Source organism: Acyrthosiphon pisum, chromosome A1, assembly GCF_005508785.2.
Source record: "Acyrthosiphon pisum isolate AL4f chromosome A1, pea_aphid_22Mar2018_4r6ur, whole genome shotgun sequence".
NCBI classification, from domain to species: Eukaryota; Metazoa; Arthropoda; class Insecta; order Hemiptera; family Aphididae; genus Acyrthosiphon; species Acyrthosiphon pisum.
Genome location: NC_042494.1, coordinates 29150965 through 29173049, shown reverse-complemented (window position 1 = coordinate 29173049; position 22085 = coordinate 29150965). Strand labels below are relative to the sequence as shown.

At 33.9% G+C, this 22085-nt stretch overlaps 1 protein-coding gene across 3 annotated transcripts in view; it reads right to left on the bottom strand.

Annotated features, from left to right (window-relative positions):
• LOC100165826 (cytoplasmic polyadenylation element-binding protein 2) overlaps positions 1 to 22085 on the bottom strand; it is a 212931-nt gene that overhangs the window by 75116 nt on the left and 115730 nt on the right. The gene's annotated exons all lie outside the window — the stretch shown is intronic.

The following is a 22085-nucleotide window of genomic DNA, read 5'->3' as shown; positions in this document are numbered from 1 at the left end:
TATTACCTGCACAAGCATACCGCCGTTACGTATTATATACTGTATTGTTAAAACGCACCTTTTTGTGCTGGCGCGTCACGTAATAAACGGTGAGTTTCACAATGTGTTCGAACAATATAAAAGCTGTCGTGGAAAAAAACCAAAGGGATTTGAAGTCTTACAGGCGTGAACGTTTTCGGCCAATGATATTGCATATCGAAATCTACGCAGCGATTAAACTTTTGGCCGTAAATGTATTATACTGCAGCCGCACGGGAATAATATAATAGAACGTACTTACATTTATGCGATTTGAATTTTATACCATTTAGCAATGTGTAATATAATAATATGTGTATATGATGCGTACAGGGTTACCTATCTCCAGTGGAATTGTTATTTTTACATTGAAATATTATATTTAAATATCACATGACGTCACACACCTACTCACATTTTCCAAATACACCACGAGACCCGAATTGTCTAAGAGAAACGTATGCGAGCGTCGTCTCTTATTGCCAATCACCGCGAGCATTTTAAAATATGCGAAAATCTTAATTTGTCGAACTACATTTTGCCATGTTTCGTTTTATTCTTTGAAACTGACGAATATGTAATTTTATAAAATATAGGTATATATGGACATTCTTTTTTTGAATTCATATTTTTGGCGTATCCGCCAAAAAATTATACTCAGTACTCTGTGTTTGACAAAATAGTCCAAATATGGCCCAGCCATTCACCCTGTAGAGTTTGTAATGTAGTAGAAAATATTTCCTGTTTATGATGCAGACGAGTATAAGTGAGTACGGATACTGACATTATAAGTTATAATGATATGGCGTGTGTTGTTGAAACCGTCGTCGGTTTGTTTGCGGAATATATATATTATAATATATACATAGGTACTATGTGCGTTTTTATGAACGTGTTGTAAACTGTTTTAATAAAACAAAACAAATCTCAGCGATACGAGCGAAGCGAACATTGTCACGACGACAACGAGAACCATAAACTGCAGCAATATAATAGTAACACAAAAAATAAGTATAATATTTTAGCAATATTTTAGTATACCAAAAATACCAAGGTAATGTTCTAATTATTATTATAGCAACGCTGACATAAGTCGGAATCGTCGCGGCCACCGTCAACAACTTCGATTAATATTAATATCGTATGATGTTATATACCTATAATATATTATGATAAATAATAATATGCAAACGAGACAGCCTAGATGCAGTTAACAATTTGTAGTAACTTACACTGACAGTCTTAGAAACAATTTAAGTGGGTAATTAATACTTCTTATAGGGTAATTTTACCGTGTAGTCGGATATATTAAGTTCAAGTGTCTACAGATGGATTTCAAGACGACAAGTCCTTTACAAATTGACCGCCTTGTCACTGAGCTTCGTAGAGTTCTCCCAACGTCCCACTAAAAGCGCGGAGAGGACAGTCGCTTAAAATGTATGAGACGAACTTTATATTGAGTGGCCGCCATACGTTAGTTTGGTAAAATACATAGTAAAATACGTTATAAAACCATCCATTCGTCCGGCTCTATCGGTGTGTTTGGTTATATAGTTCTAGATTTCAGTCTAAGCAGCAGGTTCTGGTTCGACATGTAGTGCAAAAGAGAAGTAGGTACTCGATAAACGATAAGTACTTCGACCACTCTCTGCAAGTGGTTTTTTTTACGACGAATGTGACATATTACATATATGTAATACGTCTGGTGGTAAAAATATTGCACGGAACCGGGAGAAATTCTGTGTGCGTCGATTTTACAGAGACAATGCGCATAGCTTGATTGAAATGAATCTTGTAAGTTGATCTTGTAAGTTTGCAATTTATCCGTACAGGAGAGGTACTTTTATTCTCTGTATAGTACGCAGGGCATTGTTGCCCCACCAGCTGGCGGATAGCTCGCTAATTTGTGGATAATATTATTATAACGTGTTGTTATTCCGAGTTTTAACAGCCTCCATGCAATTATTTAGGTACAACAATCACACAGAATACCTGAACGATCCTGCAGCACTGCGCACAATGTTACGGCAAGCTGAGGACGATGATTTACAACGTTTCCTCCGAAATAAATTAATCTGTATCGCGTGTGGTAATAATAATTGGAACCAACCGCTGATACGTTTCAAACGTATATAATAATAATAATAATAATAATACAATAACTGCAATGCACGCATTATTGTACAATGCGACACAGAGAAAGTTTCCGAGTGCTTCGTAAATTATTTGACATGTTTATTGTTCTCCGGGAAACTGCGAGTATACGCCCGTGTAAAATATATATACATATATATTTACGGCGAGTCTTCTCGTGTACGATTGTTTGCGTATAAAATACTCGTATAATGTACACTGTGCATATTACACATATCGTATACACAGTTCGATGACGTCTAATAATAATAACAATATAACGATGACGATAATGATGATTATTTATTATTATTATCAATAATCGAATAAATCTAGTTTTTTAGAGGAAGTCCACGCGAGTTCTCGGGATATACGTGATCATAAATAATTGTTTGAATTAGTTATGCATTATCTGCTGCCCCTTGATGTAGCGTTACGGGTAGAATATTATTATTGTACAGCTGCTATGGTTTCCGGAACGATCAGTATAAATATTTTGCATGCTTAATTAAAAACTCGTCGATTTCAATTAAACTGTTTCGTCAAAAAGTCAAATGTAAAATATAAAATAATTAAACGCAATACACTTGAGAGTCGCATCCCTGTAATATATTATTTCGATTGATCTGCAGTAGTGCGATCGGGCGGTTATAATAATACTAATATATCATGCATATTGTGTCGTGGTTATTACAATATTATAGGAATAATAATAATATCGAACAAAAACTCGTTTATTGAAGTTTATTCCATCACACATTGGCAAATAATAATTCTTGTTATAATTTGTGTTACAATAGCTAGGTTCATTACACATAGGTAGCAGATTTTAAATAATATTTTGTCGATGGTCTTGTGAACATTATACAATATTATTATTGTCGAATGATTTGTTGAGCCGTCCAGGTCAATATTGTCTACGGTCTTATACATAAAATTCTCTCAGGAGTTTATGTGACCGTGGAGTTTTTATTTAATCGTTCATAATTTATTATTACATAGCAGTACCTAACCTACCAAACGACTAACGAGTATAAACCAAATTGATCATAAACATAAAAAGTAAAACATTAAATTTATCACGGACCGTCAGACGAGGATCTATCGCCGTAAACCATAAAGTTCAATATATAACGTGGTATGAGTTAATATTATGGAGTACGTCGAAATTGATTACAATTTCAAACTATATAAGCATATTATACAATATAAACACAATTTTACGATGTGTTATCACGCGGACACTATATACGTCGCTTTTATTATAATTTTAATATTATATATTCTACTAAGCTATATATCGTTTAACGATTTCATATTATGCGTACAAATTTCAATACTTCCGATTTATACTATATAATGGGCATCACACGACGGTATGTGGTGCCTATATATGTGCATAATATTATACAGAACGAATTATAATATGTTACAAAAGGCCTTTCAACGTTTATCGTATGTATATATATATACGTGTAGATACATACACGGGGACTACTGCCGATATAATAAATATATATATGTGTACCTGTATATACATACAGTAATACAATAATACACCATTAGCACGTAAGACCCAATAATGGTCTTGTCGTCCACCCTCCACGTCTAAATCATACACGGTACATTTACCAGTCCTTCGAAGGATGATGAGCTAATTTATTTAAGGTTTTTTACAGAGCTTGCTCCTCTCCTCTCCCCCTTCTCTCACACACACACACAAACCACAAACTGATAGTCCCATCCGATATACAGCCCGACCGTAATTTGTTAAACCAATAATATGGTATTAAAAATTATTTTATAATATAGGGACGGCGTCGTGCGGAATCGTAAATATAATAACGATAATGTACCTATATAATAGCAAGTAATAATAAGAGAGTATTTAATCGCTTCACTGCAATTAAAAACACATTAAACACCACAGATGCTCGAATAGAGCTGCGCCGCGGTGGCCGAGCTTTGGAGGTAAGGCGCAAAGAAAAATATTGAAAATTTTCAACTTTGAAACAAATGTTTATGTAGGAAAATCCCCCCCCCCCCCCCCGGAGATCCTGGAAGGCTACCTATATTATACTGTATATTTTGTTTCTAGACACTCGAGTTCTCTGTTCCCCTGAGAATTAATTTTAATATTTGCGCCACCGATAACAAAAATTAAACTATAAATACGATTTTTTTTATTTTTATTTGAAATACATATTTTATAAACGGAAATTTAATGTTATCGGCGAATGATTGGCTTTCTTTACTGTTATGAGGATGCTTCACCCGCATACTTTATCTCTGTCTTACAAATGCATAACAGCAAATTGTACGCTCGGAAGATCACGTTTAGCTTTTATAGTTAAAAAATTAAAGTGAATTAACCCCTATTTAAAATTTAGAATTAAGAATATTATGTAGTGAACATCATAGTGTTTATTTAATATTTTGATTTTAAAGCAAGTTACTTATGGGTATTTTAAAATTGAAAATTGTTTGTGCATTTTAAAACACTCATAACTTGCTTTAAAAGTAAAATTTAAAAAAAAAAAATACGAGGTTCACCATTAGATAATAATCTTACCTTTAAATTGTATAAGAGGTCAATTCACGCTTATTTTTAAACTTTTTAAACAAACATAACCATTTGGCATATAACATTTTTAGATTTTCTACAACACTTAAACTCAAATTATATTGTAGACATTATTATTTGTTTCCGACTATTTAGTATTTAATAGAATATTGAAATCAACTGATTTGTAACGATATCATTTGTGTAACAATCCCGTATTGTGTTTTTGTGGTTTAATTAGTTCAAACTAAACATAAAATTATCAAAACAAACATAAATGATATCGTAGCGCAACGACCAATATTAATATATCTCTCTGACCAGTCGTGGGCAGTGACCGTCAATTGTAAATAGCATTTCAGTGATGTACGCACGTGAATCGTGAATACAATAGTATTAAATCATGTTGTGCTTTAAACACTGTCCGATGCTGATAATAATAAATAATAATAATAGGTAAAATAATGTACCTATATTCCATAGCACACGTCCACTGTACGCGCATATATTATAATGTGCCTTAACTTAATGTGCAACCACCATGCTCTATTTTCACGATAGGCCGTCATTGTTTTCACTAGGTACCAGGTATACCATATCAGTAGTGACCTCCAATGGGTAGGTAAATATTTTTATGGTTTATTTAGATTTTATTTAGAGTTTATGATTTTTTTTTTTTTATTCTTATGTTAAAATTGTAGCATTTTATATCTTGTACCTACCTGAAATTTATTATTTTTTGATATTTACACTGAAAAATGAAATGTTAAATTTGTCTTAATAAATTTGATAAAATCAAAATTTAAAAATAACAAATTTACCTATCATTACACATCGTATTTTTAACAATACCTATAATAAGTATTATATATTATGATATACTCTATGCAATATTGATTGAACTCCAAAATATCACCTACCTGCTCACGTTTTCGAAAACCTAGAATATATGTTGATATTTTAAGATTGAAATTCGATTTCGAGACGGAAAAAAATAAATACTATTGCAGATAATAACTATTATTTAATACCCGTCAACTGTACGTGCATGCAAAGTAGCTCAGGGTGTTTGATTTCCGCGATAGGTCGTAGTGGTTTTCACTATTGGTTCCTAAATAGTAAATACCAACACATGAATAGTTTTTTTTAACTATCTAGGAATATTATATTACTATGATGTACTCTCTTCAAAATTGATTGAACGCCAAAAAATCGCTTAACTCACGTTTTCAAAAATTTAGAATATGTTGAGGTTTTCGGATTCGATTTCGAGACGGAAAAAAAATAAATACTATTGCAGGCAATAACCATATAGAGTATACATATAGACATATAATAATGGTACGTGCTAACTTCGCCGCCGTATACGACGCCGTCGACGTCAGCGGTTTATCATTTTGTCACCTAGGCATTAGCATTTACAGTCGATGACTTGTCGTTGATACACTAATATACGAGGAGTCGATAACCTCGTACTTCCTCTCTCGGGGCAATTTATTATAGGTATTATGTATATATTTGTAATGCGTTAATTCCATTGTTTGCTTGCGCCTGGAATTCGTTTTCTGTAAATCGTTCACACTTTTCACGAAACGAAACTGTAGATAGCGACTAGTTCATGGGCGTACACGGCATGATAATAATATAATATATACAACACATGTGTACAGACGGCGTTTTAAACGACTCCAATAACAATTAAACCAGATAGTGATAAATATATCTATGCCAGTTGTAGTTGTTGTTACTACTTACGACTATCGATTATTATTTATCGCCAGCTTAACTGGTTTTAATTGTCCATATTATAATATAAGAACGCGTTTAATATTCTACAATAATAATAACGATCTTATTTACATAATAATATAATATTATACACCTAGGTATACCCACCATAGGATGTAATATTATTCTACGGCACGTATCGAAACTGCAATGACAGATATTAAAATAAATAATAAGATAACGCGGTCACAAAGGTTTTTTTTATTTTCCGACATAAGTATATCATTATAGAAATCATCTTGACACGATTATTGTATTATCGCTGGGATCAATGCCCATGGACGATGACATTTGACTTTTTTCAGTGTTTAGTCAACAGTATGTCTCTATTGCGCGAGAATAATATAATAATCGTGAAACGATTTTGACTTCACGCTCATAAAATTCATATATACACAGTCTTAAAGTTCCAGGCTTCCAGCACACACTGATTAAATTAAAATATTGTTGAATTTGTAACGCATTTGTATTTTAAATGCAAATTCGTGAGAGGGCATTAAGGCTATAATGCTTTCATTATGGTGGCCCTACATAATAATGTACCCATGTAAGTACCACATTTACACTATAAATACAGCTATAAATATGCACTTTACAGTACCAATAACGCAGTCGCGCATAATCAGTCATCACCAAATAATAATGTCACATAAAGTTGCAGTAATAATTATAGGTAAGTAATAAGTAGTTATAGGTACTCAATATAATATATAATATCTAAGGTAATATCTAATATTATATTATAGGCTGTTCATCGGTTCATCGAGCCGCAATTAGTTACCCGACGGTTTTCTAAGCGTTTTGTTTCCACATAACACTTATCTAGGTGAAGGCGATTAATACTAAACTACACTTCAGTGGTGCGGTAAATTATCAAGTCATTTACAATAATTGCGTGGCAACATAATCCTGACACGATAGAATAATATGTCTGCAGCATATTAGTTCTCCAAAGGCAAATAATATAATAACAACAATGTTATACGCCCGTTCGTCTGATAAATACGTCCACTGGCTCGTAAACGGCAGATATTATAAACGATAATCTGACGCCGTGACGGGTGTGCATAATTTATAACATTGTGCTCCTGCAACTGTGGCTAAACCGGACGATTACAATAAGTCAACCAGGTCGGGATTCGCGGACACCCGAGTGGGGTCGTCAACTAAGTCAAGATAAATCGTGAAAAAAAATGAGGAAAGATTAAACGGGCGAAATTACAAAAACACAACACACGTCGACAGACGCGCGGTAGGTACCTAATAATAATATTATGAATTGAAAACCGTTTCTCAGCAGGACAAATATTATAATATTATTATACTACCTACCCGATATAACGTGCTGTTATACAGTGCCAAATTTAGCGGTGATCCAGGAGGCCTCAAGGCTGGGTTTGTTTAGGGGTCTCCAACCTTTTTTCACGGCGGGCCAAAATTGAGATACGCTTTGGCATTGCGGGCCAAAATTTTTTTTTGAGGAAAAGATCGGTTAAGAAATTGAAGAATACCTAGATAAGATTTGTTTAGAAAAATGAATGTTTGTTTATTTACTTTTTTATATGTATACCGAGTTTTTCTATTATAAGTTAGTGTTAGTAGGTACTTAGTATATAGGTATAAATGACTATTATAAGCTGTTACGAATGTTACGAATAACACCAAAAGAAAAAAAATATTTAATTAATTCAAAAAATTAAAAACCATAATAAAAACTAAATGAAAATAATATAATAAATATATTATTTTTAAAACATTAATTAGCTTGGCGGGCCAGTGAAAAACCTTTGGCGGGCCGGATTCGTAGGTTGGAGACCCCTGACCTAGATTTTCTAACTTTTTAAACTGATAAATTATTAAAAATATTGAACAATCGTCAAGAAGAAATGTACATTTAAGATATTGCACGCACTATCGTTTGTTTTAAACTAGTGTTTCCCAAAATTTTCATCTGTGGACATCTTAGGGCTTAGGCTATAGAGTATAGTAAAAATTATTGCAGACCCTGTAATAAAAATAACCTAACCTAAAAATAATAAATAATAATTCGCATTGATATACATGCGCGGATCCCTATTATAGGGGTCCGCGGACCACCATTTGGGAAACGGTGTTTTAAACTTTATTATGATGGACAGTTTATTCATGATTTGATTTAAAGGAACACAATATGAGCTATTAGAGGTATTTACTATTTAGTTGAAATGTTTTCTTTTTTAAATCCATATTCACTTTTATCTAATACAAAAATATATAATATAAAAATATTAAATGACATATACATTATAGCAAATGTTTTTTTTTTTTTTTTAAGTGGCATCCAATATTAGCTGCACTTTAGGCTTTAAAGCAGGGACTGGAACTTTACCGAAAAGAACCGTTTTTGGAACCAGAACCCTTTGAATAATGGGAACCGAAACCTCACCAAAACACTTATTGAAATGAATTGTAATACCGGAACTATTATTTAAATGAATTAAAAAACCAGAACATTACCGGACCCAATACTTTTACTTTACAAATTGTTTTACATAAGTATAAAACCAAAACAGGAACTTAAGAATTTTTCATTTTTTAAGATTAAAAATAAACCGAAACCTAAATTTTAGTTTTTCTGGGAACCAAACCGGAACCGGAACCGTAAAAATCACCAAGATTCCAGTCCCTGCTTCAAAGAATTAGGTCCGGCACTGGTGATATAACCTGCACAACGACAGTGCGGCAGCGACGCGACGGTGGTTTGACGACTTTTCAGACGATGAAAAAAAGAAGAAAACTATTCCTTTTCGATATAATTCGATATTCGTGGGTTTTCAGAGTAGAATATTATCGTTCCCCAATTAGGTTTTACCAAAATAATAATAATATTAATATTTCGAAACACATTATTCTGACGGAGTAAAATAACCAGAACATAATAATATTTAATATGAGCAAAAAACACGTAACATATAGATACGTACATTTCACACGTCGTTGTAATCCGCGGTACCTACCTACTTACGGTATAATATATATATATATGAATAAAAAATCATAAGCCCGCGAGTATTCAAAAACTTTCCCCGTTATTGCGGAAAGATAAGCTGTGTATAATATACTGTACGAAAAGATTTTAAAACGAGATTGTATAAATTAATAACAATAACAATTCTAGGTCGTTTGTGCATGCGGTTTTGTGGCCGCCCGTCGGCAACGTTTCAATATAAAAATAATAATATTATTAATATAATGTGCATATAAGTACGACGCGAGCGATGTCGTCTCACTACTGCCCCCCCCCCTCATACAACCATCCACATTATTGCACCTCGCCGTGATGTTTATTGTGAGTACCTACCTACCTACCTATATACTAATAATAATAATATTGTGGGTCAATTTCCAAATACTCCGATGATTGTTGGATTAATAATATAATATTATCATGATTAAGAGTTCAAATGAAACAACTGCAGCACAACTTAATTTATGCGTGTATCGAAGGTTGTTTAGTCCAAAATATCATATACTACCATCACTATAGGCAGTAGACGAATGAACAGTATAAATCGGTACAATTATTGATTTTTCCTATTCCTACGTTATTTTCATTTAGCAAAAATTATTGATTTAGTTATATTATTTTCTCAAATTAAATATTTTAAATTTATAAGGTAGGTATGTTATAAAATAATAATAATATGTAAGCGGTAGTGAATTAGGTAACTAGTTTAAAAACATCATATGTAAGTGAAAGTAGCTAATCTACATTTTTCATTTTGGAATTGCGTCCGACCACTTATTAAAAATACTTTAAAAATACTTTCTGTCTAAATAATGAAATTAAAGTAGTATTGGTAGGTATCTAAAGTATTTTAAACAACGATTTGCAAAAACGTGTATTATTTGTACCTACTGCGACGTCCTTATTTAAAAAACAAAATTGAAAATTAAGAAGGTATATTATAATTTATAATACCTATTATAGTAGATAATTATTAAAAACGTCATTAATATTATGGGCAAGTACATAATAATATTATCGTATTAATTTTCAATATAGTTTTATATTTTTGTTCAACCATATCTATAACTCAAACAATAACTACCTACAGCTATTATTACGCAGTGGGAATTTAAAACGTGTGTTTTTCCTACACCTATACGTCATGCGCCGACTGTAAACATTAAACCTTGTCACATCAGCGCCTTAACAATTACAAATAATGATAACTAATTGGTTTTGACGGTATAATGACTGAAATGCGTGTATAACGTCATGTACGTACATTATGCGAGGGAACATTTAAATATGAAGAAAAAAAGAAGACAAAATTATACTCCAGTCGTTGGGTAACGGTAGATTACATGTGAGAATAAAATAAAATACACACAAGTTGTCAATTATTACACCTGCAATAACGTGACGTGCACACGACTGACCTTGCACCGAATGCCCTTGGCCGCGGTACAGTTTCGTTTTTCTGCGTTCAACATAATTTATAAATGTAAATTTTTTTTTTTTCAGACACTTCAAATTTATAATACCTTGTGTACATTGTTCGGAAAAAAAAATGGTAATTTTTCCACTTAAACGCCAAACTGAATGGTAAAAAAAAAACACGTAAACCGTAATAAAAAACGCGTATCGCTATATTCCTATACACATTATATTATGTACCAGTACCACCACCCCCACCACTAATATTAAAAGCCCTGCAAATTGTTATCGATTGCAGCAGAATATACGTACTTCAAGCGTTTTCACTACAATGGCATAATAATAATATAATCTAAGGCTAGGAAGGTTGATGTAGGACATTCACACAAAGTTAAATTTAACTCAAAAACTGCTTGTATACGAATTTTGATTTTGATACGTCAACATTTTGAGAATAATTATCCCCTTGATAATTTACCGTAAAAAAGTGGGGATTCGAAAAACAGACATTTGTATCTCCACAGGATGAGAATACTATATCTAAGTAGTGCAAAAAATCTCAAGAATATGAAAATATGGTCTTAAAGCGAGTGCACTATTTAAAAATCCAATAATTAGATTTTGAAAAACTTCATTAGGTATTGAAGAAAAATGGAGGTGAGCATACTTGGTGAATAACTTTGTATATTATACGAATGCCTATATCACATACTATTATGCTATATATTTTGTTTGTTTCAACTGGTCTGCAAAACATTAATATGCATCACGTTGGACGACTGCGGAGTCACTGTAGAATACCGAACACATCTTAGAACTCTGACCAAATTGTCACTGCCAGAGTACTACATTTTAGATTTCATAATATAAGTGAGTCTCGTGACAGTGGTATATAACTGAAGCTGCACTTCGACTTTTAGTTCATTATACCGAGGACCTACTGTGTTTCGTAGGTATAGAGATACATTGTATCATACAAATATTATTATTATTCTATAATTGTGTTACTATAAACTATTACAGCGACGTGATGATATAATGCAAAAAGGAAAAATCTCTGAGGTGTCGTCTGAAGCCTGCTGCACCTGAGTATTTATTCAAATAGTACCTATGTGACTATGTATAACCTCCCGGGATTTCAGTCGGTTTTTCTATAAATATTTGTTATAGCAAGTTGAATATTTGCATATTTTCAATTTTGTTATTTGTCGAAACGTGAAACAATTTCGTAAGACTTATATTCGCATTTCCTTATTTTCGACCCTTGGTATAATACTATAATTTGTAATATATCGAATATTAAATATTATAATAATTATAATTTTATTAATAAAAGCCGAAAATCGTTTTTTTTTTTTTATTCAACCATACGTAATTTTCAAATTAGTTAGTTATAACTTATTATAATAATTTCAAATACAACATAATATTAAACTGAATAATGGCTACCAACAAAGCGGGGTGAATGAGACGCACTGAATTAAATTGTATATTATTATAATCTCGATTTTAATTGATTCCAAACCCAATTAAAGTCAACAGAAGTTTGTGTGTCTTCAGTAAAGGTACACACTTAATTATATCAAAACGGGTCGGTATTGTTGATCTAAAATTATTTGTTTTGTTCTCTTGTACTCTCAAAGTCTCAAATATAGAAACGAACAGTTTTTGTTTCCTATGTTACCGAAGACCTAGCGTAAACGTCAATATTAGAACCATGTACCTACAACGATAAAATAATTTATAATTAAATATTATTAAAGCATAAGAAAGAAATCACAATGTATAACAACAAAATGTACATACGTTAGGAACAACTTTTACCTACAACAGTAATTATTAGGTTGTTGTTTATTTATTTTTTAGTTTCGTAATAGTTATTAGGTACTTATTACCTACCTACCTATTTGAAGCCAGTATAATATTATAGAGACGTTCAAATCATGTCAATTCATTAACAAAACTATTCACCCAAGACGGTATAATACATAATTATATACATGCAATGTGAAAAGTTATATTACTCACACAGAGCTTAACATTATAACCGTCACCTATCATTTATCCGCGGTTTATATCAATGGGCAAAAAAAAAATTGGTATTAAAATTGGTATGTGTGGAGTGCTGCTGCTGCTGCTGCTGCTGCTGCCGTGAAAAAAAGGGAAATGATTTATTAATGTGTACGCGAATGTGAAAATGTTGAAAACTGTAAACAAAACAAAAAAGTAAAAAGGCGTATATAGGCAGGCGCATATATGTATAAAACATAAATGAATAATGATCGATCTTTCGAAATTCGCGAAAATGTTTTCACATATACCCCCGTACCCGCCGCGGCCTTTGGATCCGGAAGGGGTTACACGCCGCCGTTGCAGTACACGAGACAAATCTGAAGCCAATTCAGTATAATACGTAAAGTTTTCCTATTGATTTTTCCCCGCATTTCCATATCGAATTTATGTGAAACAAGAAATAGGTACCTATATATACAACGTCAACACACTATTATACCGACTACTGCCGCGCCGTGTATTCGCGCACATAATATCCCGATTCAAAAACAGTGGCGTTATTTATATAGGTAAATCTAAACGATTGCAGCAGATAATTGTATACACTTCGGCTCACTGTACCGCGATGGGCAAACAAAAATAATATGTACTCACTAAATCGTTCACCTACACGTAATATATCGAATATCACACCACACGCACTCTACATAATATTATTTAGGAGATGATGGGTGGTGGTAACCGCGTCGTGCGAGGTAGGGTGTGCTAACTATATGGTTACAACTGGTTACTAATGGCGTAAAAGTTAAGCTGTTGTCAATATATACTCGACAGTTGGTTGCAACTTGGTTGTTCCGCGATACCAAAAAAGTAACGTCCAATCACAATGCGGTTTGATCGACACGACACACTGTGAATGCGCGTGATACGTATACAATACACATTATTATACCGCGTGTCCACGAAAACAGGGTAGGTACACTATACAATTAAATTCCCCAAATTACTTGGTACCCTAGATAGGTATTTTTGAATTCTGTCTGCGGGACATGGACCTAGAGCTATTGGATTGCCAATCTCCAGCAGACAGAATTCTAAAATACGTTTAGAGTACTGAGTGATGTACGTAACCTAGTTATATAAGTTATATAGTGTACCCAGTTTTCGCTGACACGCGGTATATTATATTAACCAGAGAGAATAATAATTATCATAACCACCGAGGGAATTTGATTTTAAAACGTTTCGGAACTAATCGCAAAACCACGACGTCCAACATATCATTGTGTAGTGCGCGACGGACAGATAAAAGTACAAAACTCTCACGGGAACGCGATTAGTATTTTAACGAATGATAATATTGTTCTGAACAGAAAAATAAAAACAACATGTTTTTGGCGAACACACACACGCCGGACAAACGGTTTTTGTTATTTTTTTCCGGCGCGACACACAGCGCGGCGTATAATATTACGCGCCGGGCCCGACCGGGTGTGTAATATCATATTATTATAATGTGTCGTGGAATGAACATGAGATAGTGGTGCACGTTTTAAACCGTCAAATTAAATGCGTTCACTGATAACACACAATTTACCATTGCACACACGCACAGAATGCGCAGCGGATATTTCGTTCAAACGAAACGTGCCGCAAACGAGTTGAAGTAAAAAAAAAGACCAAAAATACTGAGTGCTATTATATCTAAAAAATTTTAGGGCGTTTTCTTCAAAACAGCCACACACACACACACACTCATAAAATAAGTAACTCGCTACCGTCATTATGATATTATATTATATTATAATATTATAGTGCACATTTTAAGCGTATAACGTTAAAACGGTTTTTATACATTAAAAATGGTTTTTTCTCTTTTTTTTTTTCGTTAAGCACTTAAGTACCCCGCATTACTAATAATAACGATTATTCCGCGCATAAATTATCTCGCTAATGATCCAAAAATATGAATTGGACTTAAGCAGAGAAATTTTAAGCACAGGCGGCAATTAACTCCGGGTGGCGGAAGGGGTGGGGTGTTTGTAAAATGTAAATACACATTTATGTTCGGCAGTGGGTTGTAAAATATTACGTTATGGTGGGCAATTTCCGAAAACATCCATAACGTACGTAAGTGGACAGTTGCCCGCATGTGTTGTCACCGCGTCCTGTACCTTGTACTTAGGCCGTACAATACATGGCAAATTTGCAAATTTGCAAATTCGGAAAAAATGTTACACGCGACCATTATCAAAAATGATTATTTCAAAATTAAAGCAAACCGATCCGCTATAATCAAACTGGAGCCAAGATTATAAATTATCAAGGCCTCTGCGTAGGATTTGTCATGATGTTTTAATTTTGAAGCAATTAATGAGCATTTTTAAACTGTTTGTACGTTTCACACATGCGCAGATATGACATCCTCTACTCAAACAAGATTAATTATAAAGATAACGCTATCATATCTACGCGCATTTGTTCGGATAGTAATAAAATATGACGTTTTGTAACAGGGCTTAGACAATATTTATTAATCGTATACCCACAATCGCGTATTCCGAACGCGCACTATAGAGTTTGAACCGGACGACGCACAATAAACACACAAAAACTGTTAGCGAGGAAAAAAAATAGTGCTTAATACGGTTCTAATTCGACAGATTTGCGGGTATAATCGATTATGCAACGAACTGTAATTTAACGCAATAACTGTGCTGCGGAATAATAAAACGTTGGTCACCGCTAATATTGATTTGAATTCATAAAACCCTACTAAACGCTCATATTATACTATAGTATTATAACAGGTACAACAGACTGTTGTATATTAGGTCTTAAATCGTAATATTATATCAATGAGCGCGCATGATAGCACTGGCCAGCCAAATGCCATTATAATAATATTAAATACTGTAAATCCGGCGACGACGAAAATCTGAGGCCTTTTGTAGGGGTTTTGTGTACAAATAACAATGTTATATTATACCGAGAATGCATTTCGTTTGCATAGCAAAACGGGTTTCCACTGAGAAAGTGGGAAAATTATCGCAATCATTATGGGACGCCGGCACGCGATAATAATATTATTGCGGCCGACAACTCATGTGAACATCCTCTTTTCGATCTATTATTTACAATTGCCACATTGTTGCGCTATCGTCTGCACTCTGTCCGTAGCAGATAATAAAGCAAAATATAATAATAACAGCGCAAATAATAGTAACAATACAGCTAACAAAATAAAAAAAGAGAGACTGTAACGCGATCGGCCGTCGTTGGCAATAGCGCGTGTCCGACAACCACGACGTATGAATCACGCATTCACGCACGCCGAGTTTTTGCGACAGTTTTTCGATTTTATCCCCCCCCCCCCCCCCAATAAATAATACGACGATCACGTGGGTGAGTATATAGTGACTACTATAATATTATTATGTTGTGCTCGTTTGTAGTGCAATAATATAAATACGCCATAATAATAATATAATTAACTCCAGAAGACCAGAAATGAATAGTCCGCGAAAGCCGAAGAAAAACAGGATTGTTATTATTATAACATAATGTATAGTCCAGATTTTTGGTGGTTGAGAGGGTTGAAGAAACCGCGATAACTATAAACCGAATTCGAAACGAACGGAGCAGATATTATATTATGTAATATTTTCATCGTGTTTTGAAAAAAAAAAAAAAAAACTTGTTAGAAGTAACTATTAGAGATTTATAACGAAAACAATTCCACCACTGTGGGTTAGATTAAAATAGAGGCATAGACATTCTTTTCAATAATTGTTTTTTACCGTACTACGCTTGGTTAGTGCCACCATCGACGAATACATTATGCGTCCATCAAACCTTACATCGATTATAACATTAAAGGTAAAATTCAAATCAAAAAACTTGATGGGAACATAGCCAAATTTCCGTTTTTCGGTTTCCAGCTAGCAGAAAAAGTGTTTTGGTGCAGCAGACTATGGTTCCTTACTATAAACATTTGAACAGAATCGATCACGGATATTAATAAAACTTAAAAATATCTCAGCGCATATCAAGAGTAGGCTATTATTTAAACACGTTAAAATGTATAAAAGTGATAAGACTAATGACATAATGATAAATTGATAAATAATAATAATGTTTTATATTAATGACGTGATTACCTACCTTTTATCTAAAACAATTTTCAATTTTAAAATGCACAGGACTCAAAATAAAAATTGAAAAAACCTCTCGAGGTGCACTTGATAAAATTCTTAATTATACATTTGATAACAGGTTAATTCCTCGGTAAATTCACTCTAATATTAAAAATAGAATAATAAAACGTATTCTTCGTATAATTTGATATTATGTTTTACGAATACGTTCCAAGTCAGAAACAATTCTGGAAACAATTTATTCTGGAAACAACATATGTGGGCATGAAGTCTATTAGTTATATAAGTTTTATTTAGTTCTAATTTACCTTGGATTTTATTTATATAGACATTACTATTTTTGATTAGTTCGGTAAACGAGTGAACACTGTCAACCTATGAAATTTATTATATTTCATGATATATTAATGAAAATATTTATGTTAACTTTTGAGCGACGGACTATTAAAACCAGAAGGGACCCAATATCGAATAGTGATTGTTATCTACTATAAGGCCCCGTTAAACCTAAGGCCGTCGCCGGGGCCAGCGTCGTACAAGCGTCACGGCCAATCGGAAAAAAACAAAGTGATTGTGCACTTATTGCTGGTTGAGTGGTTGACACATATTTTGAAATTAATCAAAAACAATTAATCAGTCAGTTATAACTTATTATCAATTAAATACAATATCGGTTTTATTATGATTTATGATACCAATACCGAATTGGTTAATAATAATTGATTGAATAGGCCGCAAAAAATCAGTCTTCAGACCCGATATTGTCACCAATTCCCGGACCAATCCATCATCAAACACGCATGCGCAAATGTATGAATATAATATTATTATTTTGCCTAGGCACTAAGTTAGATATGATAATAAGTATAATGTTAACACGGTGACGCGCGCGCGCGATACCAGTGCGGTTACGCAGGGTGCGGTCGGTGGTTACCTCGGTGGAACACGTTGAAATTCCACGCGGCGGCAGCCGCTGCGTGCGGGTACACCAGGCTCAGGTCGCCCGGCACCGACACCATGTTGCGGTTAGCGCCGGTGTCCACGGCGGGCGCGACGGGGGCAGTGGCGGTGTTGCCCTGGTGGTAGGCCCGGAACATGCTCATGGTTGACGACGACGAGCGGACGGTCGAGACAGTAGGAGCGTCGAACGAGAGAACGCCGTTTTCGCGTCAACGGTCGAACGGAAGGCGGTCGGCGGACGCGAAATTCCAAACGGTCAACTATAATATTATTATAATAACACTATACTGCGTGACACATGTGACAAAACCGAAAAAAATAGCGAAGAGATATAGAGAAAAAAAACAAGAAACGGCGCGCGAAACCGTTAGCAGAATATTGTTAATAGCTATTATGATGATTGTCGTCGTTATCGATTACCCGCACTCGTCACGTACATCGAATTCGAATTTTTTTTTTTTAATTTAATATTTGAGGTTAAAACGTGTCTCGCGCGATATGCCCGGCGGCACTAGGATCGCGGAAATCGATCGGGGAGAAAAACGCGAGCGAATCAAAGATTTCCCGAGCGTTTTCGACGCACGCACGCACTCAAACACACAGACACACTAGCGCGCGCCGGACCGTCGTCGGTGCGGAATACGAAAATAATATAATATTAACAATAATAATGATAATAATACGACGAAAATCGACGTCGGCCTACGAGCTGACTGACTGACTGGCGACGTGCGGCGGCGCGGCGGTACAATGCGTGTGTGTAAAATACTAAAATGCGTGTGCTTGCGGTGCCGACTGCTGCCGGTGCGCCGATGGTGATTATAAAAAAACCGCTGCCGCCGCCTCCCCACCAAGACGACGACGACTACGTAGACGTGACGTAGAGTATTATCGGTCCCACCGCGCGCCGCAGCCGCCGACGGATAATAATAATAAATTACTGTTGCGATGATAACGCGAGCGCGACCCGCGTGTGCGTCTGTTTTGCACAATAATAATAATATATTATAATATTATAATAATAATATTGTGCCCGAGCTGAGCTGCACGAGTCGTGTGCAAGCCGAGCCGCAATTGTTGTTTTTGCTTTTTGTTATTATTATTATTATTATTGTTTTTTTCGATAATACTATGCGTAGGTACATTCTGCAGCTGGATGGTATAATATTATGTGTGTGATATTATGACTATGACAACGGTCGTGTGTGCACAGAACTATGACAAACACACATCGCTCGACTAATATTTAGTTTTCGACATTAATATGTATTCGGCTGCCGTACTATATACATCGAGCCCGGTTCCGTAATGAATACGATAGAATAAAGAGTGAGAGAGAAGTGATTGATGGTCACCCATCCGCGTCGACGGTGACAATAATAATTATTTTAACGACCTTATACGCACAGGCGGCGCTGAATCGAAACGAGATACACCTACCCCGCTTTGACGCAATCAAACATGTCAAATCGTGCGAAGTATTTATCGCGAAAAACGCCAAAAGCCTATAATAGCGATGTTAAAATGTTATACAAAGTGTTTGATTTTCGAATCGAACTGGATGGGGTGGGTGATCAGTTGGAATTTAATATATGGTTGTGTACACCTATTATATTTCAATTTCACGATATTCTACGATATTAATTTATTCCGAAGATTTGATATTTTTATTACTTAGTAAAATGGAGTTGTGTCAACAATATGAAAACAATAAAATATATAAATAACGTCTATACAGTTAGCCAGTTAGGTACATAATTTTTCAATAAATTGCTCAATAGTTTGAGTCGGTTCGGGTTCATTAAATTTAAAAACTATTTGTTTCAGACTTTAGTTCATCATCAAAAATCACATGTTAACATCACTGCGTATCTCTAACATCGACTATCGATCCAGACACGGCCGGCGTCTATTATTTGACCATGTCAGGGTAGGTTAGAACGGCTTTCCCGGTTTCTTAAATCGCATATAGATGAAATTGTACCTACATATTTCTGAATCGTTGGGGCCTTGAAACCAAGTTGCGCCAGTCTATAGGAGTGGTTAAAAGTTAGATTTAAAAAAAAATAATAAAATCGTTCTCAAGTAAATATAACTTCATGACATTCAGATCCGCTTTCAGATAATTTCTCCGCGGTTAATATGTATTGTCGCTTTTGACCGAATCTCATGCCAGGTAACTACTCGGGAAAACGGGACATCCTATACACTCCTACCACGTAGGTATAATCCTATGACGGTATAAGGAACGTCGGAAAAACTTCAACGATGGAAACGAAATACCTAATAATATTATGTATTACTATTATTTCAACAATAACGCGTAATTTCTAAGTGCGTTGCAGACAGTTCGTGTTCACTGAACAAGTGTTGGTGTTGTGGTTGTTGTTGCACTCATGAGTATAATATACGATATTATAATATTCGTAACTGCGACAGTTAAAACGTTTGATTTTTGTCGGGACGACGCCGTAAAACTAAATCGGCCGGATGAAACGACCACGCCGGCGACGACGTCTGCAGTAAAAATAAGTAATAACTACTTTTTTTCTTAAAATGCAAACAAATTTTTTTTTTTAATAATTAACAATGCATAACATGCAGTTGACGGGCACTGAGTAAATACAGAATGAATACGTCATTGTACATAATTATATCATGGACCATAAAACATTGCAGCAGTGTTATGAAAGACGAAGCCATAAAATAGTTACACAGATAACAATATTATATTTATATTATATGTAATAAAATAGATCGCTAACTACTCGTGATAACGGACAGACGGTAGATATTAAGTCGAAATGCGTCATTTATGCGAGTGTTCGCACATCACACATAGTAAATTAGTACATAGTTATTTTCACATGTTTGATATTTGATATAATAGACTAAAATGTAAATTATGTGGCCACTGACTTTATATCAACTCGATGAAAGTATTAAGACAGTCGGTGCCAATGTAATTTTTTTCCACAAAAAATACGCTCTACGGGAATAATGAACCTGTTCTCGAGAATCAAACAAGTTTGATAATTTTCTTTTTAACCAATAATGGGTAATATTCAACAGGCCACATTAAACTCTATTTTTCAATATTTTAACCTCAAACATTATAATGTGTCTTCCAAAGTAACACAATTTCAATCTTTTTTTTACTTATGTCATTTTGAAATAAAATACAAAATCAAGGTTCTGTGAGAAGTCTTCTTTCAGATAAAAAAAATTGTGAACAAAAGCCGGCAATTCCACTGGAATTATTCCTGTGAAGTTTTTTTGATATAATACACCATATCAACCCCCTCCCTAAATAGGTATCACGCAGTAGCTTAGTGGAAAAGTATAATAATTAAGCTGGAAATTGAAATATAAAATATAATTCTCAAATTTTCAAATTGTATAAAATTGCGGAAAATTTGAAAAACCGGCAACGCGGGTCCTTTTACTTTATAGTATATAGTAACAATAGGGAGAATTCACAACAGATATTAACAAAAACAAAAAAAATACTGAAAAGTGAAAACAGATTCCAATGTTTGTAAATAATTTGTTATTATTATTATAATATTAATTTTTGTTTATAATACTTTTATGATTTGACTTTTAACATTTAATGGTTGATGATTAAATTTCTATTTATGTACATTGATTATTACATATACCATGAGGAAATATTTAATTTATTTTCAATTAATATTTATTATACATTTTTAAATTTAAAATAAATAGTTATATTACACTTATACTATATGGTCGACTTGTCCAGTCTATGTAATTAATTTAACTTCCATGTAACAAACGTTTATTTAAATATATACCATGTGATTGCCATTAAGCATAATCAATAATCATAAAAAAAATATTAAATATTTTTACTTTCAAAATTAATAAAAGTCGTAACTATTACAACAATTGAGTCTAATTAGTTCAAAAATAACTTGCTAATACCTATGTATAATATTGGCAATATTTGGTGTTGTATAATTACGACAGATTTCTATGTATGATAAATATTTACAGTTACGGTGGA